The sequence below is a fragment of the Propithecus coquereli genome, unplaced genomic scaffold (genome assembly GCF_000956105.1).
Source record: "Propithecus coquereli isolate 6110/MARCELLA unplaced genomic scaffold, Pcoq_1.0 Scaffold306, whole genome shotgun sequence".
NCBI classification, from domain to species: domain Eukaryota; kingdom Metazoa; phylum Chordata; class Mammalia; order Primates; family Indriidae; genus Propithecus; species Propithecus coquereli.
The window spans coordinates 2,825,436-2,835,214 of NW_012148686.1; the positions used below are offsets into that span (position 1 = coordinate 2,825,436).

The window sequence follows — 9,779 nt, forward strand, 5'->3', positions numbered from 1 at the left end:
GGTGGGATGAGTGATCACAGACCTTATGTCTAGGGTTGCAGACCTTCATTCAATATTTTTAAAAATCCAAAATTTATGATAAAGTACAGAATTAAATTCAATTAAAACTAGAAGCCATCCCTTAACTACAAAAGTAATAAATTTTCCCTAATAAAAAAAGATTTATTTTAAATCCTGGATTTCAAGCTCTTGAAAAGGATCACTATAAAATTTATTCACCTTTTCCTCATTTCTTGTTTTCTCTACACCTTGTTAAAAATGGGGAACAAAATATTTTCCTTTTTGTGTTGTGCAGCAATCCAGGACATGTTCTTGCAAGGGCCTGACAAATATTTTTGAAAAATAGATCATGGAAGAAATTACTTTTGTCAAGTAAGCAGATTTAATTAGAAATACATTTTTGAAATAATTTATTAAAAAGTTGAGGCAAAAAGTGGCCCATAAAAATATTGTGACTGAAAAGATAGGTGAAGATTTAATTTCCAAAATATATATCATATATAAACATCCACATGGGAACAGCTAGTGTTCAATGGAAAAAAATGAACCAGGAACAGGAAAAGAGGAAATATAAACAGAACATGATCACCTGGCAATTAGCCTAGCTAACAACTCTAAACCCCACAAACTTTAATAGCTTAATGTTATTAAGACACACAGATAATACTTGTTACAAAAATAAGTTTAAAAAGGAAAACCTAAAGTTGTTAGAGGTAAAGAAATAGGTATACTTAAATTCCCAAAGGGACAGCAAATTGCTAACAGGAACTGAAGAAAGATATCAAAAATGGTATCATGTAAAAATATGGAAAAATGATCTCATCCCACACTAGAAGAGGAAGGCTATAGATAGAACCTTTGGGAACACCCACATTTAAACAAGATGGACCAGCTGAGTAGACTGAGGTCAAACAAGCAGACAGAGGAGGAGGCTATGAGAGAAAGACTTTTAACCAAGGGAGAAAAGAGTGTCAACAAAGAAACAATAGTCATTAGTGCAAATGTCACAAAAGGAGCAAATAAGAACCAAAAAGTGTTAGTTTTAATTTGGCAATTAGAAAATCATGGTGACCTCAGAAAGAACACTATCAGTGATGAGGGCAAAAGCCTAGATTATAACACAAGCCTTTCTCTTAACATAATATACGCATCCTAGAAAAACTGCACACTAAAAATTACAGGGCTTTAGGGAAAAAGAGGGTTGGGATAGATCACTCAAAACCTGTGCATTGGGTAATGGGGAATGGCTGCTAATGGGTATGGGGTTTCTTTCCCGTTTGTTGAAAATGTTCTAAAAATTAGGTTGTGAGGATGGTTGCACAATTCTGTGAACACACTAAAAACCACTGAATTGTATACTTTAAATAGGTGAATTTTATGACATGTGAAATACATCTCAATAAGGCTATTCTTAAAAAATTCTATTACAGAATGAGTAGATCAGAGCAGGCTCGGACAGAGGAAAGCTCACAACCACAGACAGCTCAGAGCCATCATCCTTCAAGTCTGTAAACACTAGGAACTGAAAAAGGAAAAACCCAACATTTGTGGAGTGCCTGATTTGTGCCAGTCACTGTGTAAGGACCTTTATATACATTATTTCATGGTATCCTCACAACCACTCTGTTATCCCCACTTAACAAATAGGAAACTTGAGACTTAACTAAGCCAACGTCACATAGCTATTAAATTGCAGAGCCAAAATCCAAACACGCTCAGATCTGATTTCAAAGCCTCCTGTTGCTTTCCACTGTATCATACTAAATTTATTCATGGGAGGTCTTTTTCTAGGCCTTATGAAACATAAATTGAATTTTTCCTAAAAACTTGTACCTAAAAACACACTCATAGAATGTTAGTACTAAAACAAAAATCACAAAGACCTATGCTGGAAATAGAATATTTAATAATAATACAACTGCAATTGCATTGGGGGAGGTAACTTGTTTTATTCAAGCAGGTAACTCAGTGTAGCAGGAGACTAGTATAGACGATATAAAAAATGAATTAAAGCAATAGAACAGAAATACATGCAACATTTAATTAGACTGGGGTAGGCACGTGCTGAGACCATGCAGGTGGAAGCGGAGCTCTGAGGCCGTGGCTGCTGAGGCAATGCAACCCGCCACAGGCTGAGGGCTGCATCTCCCTCAGGAGGGATCTCTCGATGCAGGTGTGTTTTTTACTTTTCTTAAAATAAAACCAAAGGGCTCTTACAGCAGTCAAGACCCAAACTGAGAGATTGTTTTCCCTTTTCCGCTGAAGGTTATTCTTCTATTCCCACTATTTTGATTCTTCTTATGAAGGAAAATATAAGTTCTTATATAGAAGAACTAATTTGATTTATACCATAGTGACATCACTCCCTGATAACAATTGTGTATGAGCTAATTCATATTAGGAAACACATGGTGTTAACAGAACACACTATATTATCATCAGCAGTATTAGTAGTGGTGGTGGTGGTAATGTAGTAGAAGTACAATAAGACAACGCATGCTAAACACCACATAAAGTCAGGCACTTAATGAAACTGAAAGAATGTGAATACCCCAGAATCAAGAAAAATGATAAAAATAGTTATGGAGTAAAATATACAAAAGTCCAATTCAAGTGATGTCCGCCGAAGTGGTAGATTAAGGATATCTGAAAAGCCTCTCCTCCATAAAAGCAATGCGAACACTGGAAGAAACTGTCAGAACCAATGTTGCCGAATCTGGAAATTAGCCAAAGGATTACAGCAGTCCAAATTTACTCAAGAAAAATGGCTGACTCTCAGGAAGAACAGACAGCTTTGTGGCGTTTGCACTTGCCCTAATCCCATCCCCACCTCCCCAGTTCCACAGTAGACTGGAACAGCAATAGCCCACGTCATAGCGGAAACCGAGAGTCTGGCAGACACTGGAGGAGCAGACTGGGGAGCCATCAAGCCCCACTCCCAGAGAACTGCCATTAATTGACCCATCTGTTGGTTCCCCACTTGCACTGCTGCCTTTACTTGACCCGACTCAGAGCTTACCCAGTGCAAACAGCCTTTTCACTGGGGGCACTTGTTGGAAAAAAATTAAAAAAAAATCCAAGGTAATGTTTATGATTGTGGTTGCCCAAGGTGGATAAACAAAAGGCTAATCAAAATGTTTAAAAGGAAAAGCCAAGGAATGAAACATCTACAGGGGTTCGATATGTCCAGGGCTATGTGCATGCACAGGAAAGACCTGAGAAGGCCCGAAGCTGTCACTTCTGGCTGACATCACAGCTCTGTGAAGGCAAGAAATGAAAGCTAAGGCAGAGCCGTCAAGTGCCTGTCCCAAGGCATGGCATGCCCCACTGTGCACGGGGAGCCCCTGGCAAAGAGGGAGACTGACTGATTTCAGGCATTCAAGGAATTCTCTGTCAAATCATTAGCTGCCCAGTAAGCTAACTGAGCAGAGATTTTACAGAATTAGTCCATAAAAGTCATATGTTCAAAGAACTAAAGGAAACCATTTCTAAAGAACTAAAGGAAAATAAAAGTATCATGTCTTAACCAAAAAGAAAATATCAATAAAGACATGTAAATTATAATAGAGATCTAAATAGAAATTTTGGAATTAAGAGGTACAATAAAGAATTCACTAGAGAAGTTTAACAGCAGATTTGAACAGGAAGAAGAAAGAATCAGCAAACTTGAAAATACGCTGAGATTATCCAGTCTGAAGAACAAAAAGAAAAAGAGTGGGAAAAACAGTAAAAGTACAGAGCCTCAGGGTCCTTTGGGACACCATCAAGAGTATCAACATATACATAATGGGAGTCCCAAAAGTAGAAAGGGTCAGAAAGAAAATATTTGAAAAAATAATGGTCAAAAACTTCCCAAATTTGATGAAAAACATTTATCTACATATCTAAGAAGATGAAAAAATCCAAGTAGGAAAGCTAGAAGAGATCCATAATCATTGATTATGATCCATATCATAATCAATGTGCTGAAAGCCAAAGATAAAGAATCTTGAAAAAAGAGTTATTCCAGAGAGGAACAACTGATCACATAGAATGGATCCTCAACAGATCCTGCTTATTTCTCTTTGGAAAGCATGGGGGCCGGAAGGCAGCAGATGACATACTCAAAGTTCTTAAAAAAAGAGAGAGAAAGAGAGAGTATGAGAGAACAAGAGAGACCACCAACCACTAAGTCTACATCCACTAGAACTATCCTTCAAAAATAGAGGAGAAATTAAGACATTCCTAGATAAACAAAAATAAGAGTTTGTTGGTAGCAGACCTAACCTATAAGAAAACTAAAAGTCCTTTAGCTGATGTGAAAGAGCACTAGAGAGTAATCTGAATCCACATGAAGAAATAAAGAGCACCATAAAGGTAAATATAAAAAAAAAGCATAAAAGTATTTTATCTATTTTTGTTTGTTTGCAACTCTTTTATAAGACAAATATGTAAAACAATAATAATTGTGTTGATGGGTGCATAATGTATAAAGATGTAATTTGTTTAATAACAGTACACAGGAGGGGAGGGAATGTAAGTATGTGTTAATATATATGCAAAGTTTTTAAATTAGTACTGATAGGTAATTTTATGTGTCAACAACAGTGGGCCATGGGGTGCCCAGATTAAACATTGTTTCTCTGTGTCTTCAGATGAGATTAGCAAGAGACTCAGTGTACTCAGTAAAGAATAAAAGTAGATTGCCCTCCCCAATGTGGTTGGGAATCATTCAATCCATTGAGCACTTGAATAGAACAAAACATGAAGGAAGGAGGAATGTGTCCCTTTTTTACCTGTTTGAGCTGAGACATCTTTTCTCATTTTCTGTTGTCCTCAGACTGGGATTTACATCACTGGCTCCCGTGGTTCTCAGCCCTTCACACTTAGGCTGAATTACACCATTGACTTCCCTGGGTCTCCAGCTTGCAAGGCAGCAGATTGTAGGGCTTTTCAGCCTCTATAATCACATGAACCAATTCCTCATAATAATTCCTGCTGGTTCTGTTTCTCTGGAGAACCCTGATTAATTCACTGGTGAAATTAAGTTGGTATTCATTTGAACTAGACTGTTATAAGCTAAGATGTTAATTGTAACCCCCATGGTAACAACTAAGAAAATAGTTTTAATTAAAAGAAATGACAAGGGAATTAAAATGGCATATTAAAAATATCTATTTTACACAAAGAAGGAAGAAATGGAAGAAAAGAGAAATAAGGGATATGAAAACAAATTGCAAAATGGCAGATACAAAGCCTACCTAATCAGTAATTACACTAAATTACACAGATTAAACACTCCAAAGTCAGTGATTGGCAGAATAAATTAAAAAAAATAATCGACTATATGCTGTCTACAGAGACAACCTTCAGATTCAAAGACATAAATAGACCAAAAGTAAAGATGGAAAAACATATACCATGCAAACGGTAACCAAAAGAGAGCTGGGTGAGCATACTAATTTCAGACAAAATAGACTCAAGCAAAAATTGTTTCTGTGACAAGAAGTACATTTTATAATGATGTAAAGAAAGGCTTGATCTATCAAGATGTAACAATTATAAACATAAATGCACCAGAGTAGCAAAATACATAAGTAAAAAATGACTTATTAAAGAAAGAAATAGACAATTTAATAATAGAAACTTTGATACATCACCTTCAATAATGGATAGAAGAACTAGACATAGAACAAGGAAGTATAGACTTTATCAGTACTATAAACCAACTAGACCTGATAAACATATATACAACACTCCACCCATCAATAACAGAATATACATTCATCTCGAGTACACACTGAACATTCTCTAAGATAAAACATGTGCTAGGCCATAAAAAAAAAGCCTCAATAAAATTTAAAGGATTCAAAAATACACATTATGTTCTCCCATCACAATTAATTCAAAATGGATCAAAGACTGAAATGTGAAAACTAAAACTAGTAAGCTCTTAGAAGAAAACATACGTGTAAATCTTTGTGCCCTTGGATTACACAATGGTTTGTTTGATATGACACCAAAACCACAAGCAGACAGACAAAAATCGATAAACTGGACTTCATAAAAATTAAAGTTGCAAAAGACAACTGATAGAATGGGAGAAAATATTTGCAAATCATATATCTGATAAGGGTCCAGTATTCAGAATTCTTACAATTTAGTAAAAAGACAAATAATCCAATATAAAAATGAACTAACGATGCTGAGCCTCTGTCATGTGTTTACCAGCGATTTGAATATCTTCTTTGGAAAAATATCTACTCAAATCCTTTGCCCATTTAAGAATGGATTATTTGTCTTTTTATTTATAAGAGTTCTTTATATATTCTGAATACTAGATTCTTATAATATGCTTAATTTGCAAATATATCTGCAAATATATATCTGCTTCTTTACAGTATACATGAGAAAGGAATGCTGATAAGAATCTGCTAAATATAAACTTCCCTCCAAGTTAAAGTTTAAAAGTGAAATCTTGACTCAGCCTACCCTTGACCCCTAAAAGTTTCAAAACCATCTGATGAACTAGAAAAGGTCTCGGCATGGAAAGACATTTCTTTAAAGGTTTTCTCTCTATTGCTCAAACTTGTTTTACAATAGCATTAAACTATAATTTTTAAAAGAAAAAAGGTTCTGAACCTTGCCATAAACTAGAATGCAAATGCACATTTTAACAACAAAAAATATTCACAATTACCGTAAGCTTTAAATGTTAAATTGAGAGTGGGTTGGAGAAAGCGGTAGAGAAAGGTGGGAGGAATGCTTTACAGTTGATCCTGCTTGGCAGAATTTCACACAGCAATTACTAAAATGTTACGTATTTAGTATAGCATATAGAATATTTCTTAAAGGCTTTATATATCCTTTCAAAGAAGGACACTGTCCATGTCTCTGAAAATTTTCATTGTTTTACTAATATATAATCAGTTAATAACAGCAATTTCATTTAAAAACATTCATCTTTCATAAATATTTTAATCTATAGGAGGAAAATGTCAGCTCTTCTCAAACCAGAACAGATTTCTTAAGAGTAGAATTTCATTTAAACAGGGAAGATCTTAAACTTGAAATGACCAAATTCACGCAAACTACTGCTAATTTCTACCAATAATTAAGAGATTTCCAAACCCTAAAAATTCAAGAACAAAGGCATGTGACAGCCACTTAACTTTTATAAAATGACTCATTGTTGCTGATGCTGAAATTCTAAGAATTTCAATGAAATTTATAGACAAAACTTATCAATTTCTAACAAACAAGTGAGATTGCATACAGAGATGCTACAGTCATAATAATCGTATTCTGTGCCTCATAACATCATTGTTCTTACTAGTTTTTGTTGGTTTTAGAACATGGCTGTAAATTTTTTGACTTCTCATCACAAGGTGAAATCTATGTCCGTCCCCTCCTCTTGGATCTGAGTGGGCTTGTGACTGCTTCCAACAGAGTAACAGAAGGGATGCTATGTGACTTCAAGACTACATCACACTAGACCATGCAGCTTCTTCTGCCTTGTTCACTGGAACACTGAGCCACGACATAGGAACTTTAAATACCCTGAGGCCGCCATGCTGGAAAGGCTACCTGTAGTCTCTCCAGCTGACAAGTCCTAGCTAAGCCCACACATCTAGTCATACCCATCAAGGTGCCAGAAATGTGAATGAATTTGCCAAATAAACAAACAAATGAACTATATTATTTAGGGTTGAGCATTGGATAATATACATTGCTACCTGAATGTCAGTGTTTTTATTTGAGAGAATAAAGATTAGACTGTTTATCACATATCTGTTCAAATGGGATATAAAAATATTAAATTTAACTTTTCATATTTATATACGCAATAATTACACTTAGCTGTTTATTATCAGGCAAATCACCACCTTTTCCAATCAACAACCTTTTCACTGTATCTTTCCTGTTATAGGCCTAAGACACTTTGGAAATGATTAAATTGGTAATTCAAAAATCAATAAGCACACTTGGAAAAGGAAACTTTCAACTGGATATAACTGCTTAGCTTTTATCAACCTGTAAATGATGTATAGTTTGCAATTCCCAAGATTTTACATGATCATCATAAATGGTTTGATAGAAAACATTAGTAATACTTCAACTATATATTAAATTTCTAAATGCAAGTTAAAAGACTGTTCCTAAAAATCTGTGAAATTTTTATGTCACTGTTCTCAGAATAATAAGTAACTGAATTGAAACTTTGTTCAGTTCCTCTAATATCCCTTAACTAATAAAAGAGAAAAGAATACTATACCCTAAAAAGAATAGTTCTATTCAGAGAAGTTAGGAAGCCTAAAATATTCTTCAGTGTAACTAGGCCTGACCCAAACTAGTTTATTATTCAAAAGTCTGGTGTCAATTTCTGGGAAGGCCTTTGCCATCATGTTCAGATTCTATGCCTGCTGGTGACAGACGATATATAAAAACATAGGGCTATGTTACCAAGCATTTTCAAAAGTCTGTCTAGTCTACTCTTTCTTAACTCCTATTTTTAGGCAATAGTTCAGATTTAAGCACTTTCTATATAAATCTAAATGTTTCTAACATGTTAATAATAGTTCACTCTTTTTTGGTCTTCCTCCTGTATTTTAATTATTTCCAACGAGTACAGTGGAACCCCTTTATAACACTGATATTTAGGAACAGAATGAATGTGTATATTCATGTGTACATAAAACTTTGACTACTACACAGTAGTAGAGGACATGATTTGTCCTGTGGTAGAGTCAGCATGGTTTATTAGAATAGTAAACAAGAAAATTAAAGCTTAAGTCTAACTATACCACTAAGTAGCTCTAATGTGACTTGGTTTCCTTAATTATAAAATGAGGGGATTAAATTAGATGGTCTCCTTCAATTCTATGATTTTATGTGTAAGTATAACAGCAAGCTGTTCTATATCAGACTTACACTATTATATCTAAATCCAATATGATGCACTATGCTTTGCTTTTCACAGGAAGATTACTGCAGATTCATACTGTACAAATGGTTTACTTTGAAGTTTAGAATTCTATACATTTCTGCCATTTTATGTGATTCTATAAACATGATATTTATTTTAACGCTTCTTAAGTGTATAAAAAATTTTAAAGATAAAGTCTTTTAACAAAACCAAATTATAAAACTCGCTAATCAACTAAATAAATTATTTAACCTTTTAAAAAGCTCTTATTAGAACAAAGATCCCCACTAAACATTTAAAGTTTTCTAACCCCTGTTCTTGTTCAGTCTAGTCCCTGAACACATAATCTTTATAAGAGCTTAGCAAATAAAATCATGTATATTTGTTTCCATATTGCAAGAAAATTATTTTTTATTAGCTGCATAATATCCCATTGAGTTTATGCACTATCGTATTTTTAACCCTTCCCTACTTTTAGTAATTAAATTGACTCCAATTTATCAAATGATGCATAATGTTGCAGTGAACATTATTTACATATAATCTTTCCTTCTTCTGGATATTTCCTTAGGATAATAAGCTACATAAAAGGATATGTACATTTATAGTTTTAAAAACAAATTGCTTAACTGTCTTGTAAAAAGAGTCTATCATAATATCCTGTCACCCATTTAAATTTCATATTATAGCAGCAAAAATATTAATAGGTATAAAATGATACTTCCTCACTGTAGTTTTTGTATTCATGTTTTTGATAAATAATGATGTTAAATACTGTCCCATACAACTTATTCATTGTGTCTCTTCTGTATTGGATTTGCCTACTTACTTATTGGCACTTTGGTGTTTTTTACCAAGTTACTTGTTTCTTTTT

The 9,779-nt window shown here is 34.1% G+C and overlaps 1 protein-coding gene across 2 annotated transcripts in view; it reads right to left on the bottom strand.

Annotated features, from left to right (window-relative positions):
• The window catches only part of LNX2 (ligand of numb-protein X 2), a 92,667-nt gene that overhangs the window by 27,743 nt on the left and 55,145 nt on the right, over positions 1-9,779 (bottom strand). The window lies entirely within an intron of this gene.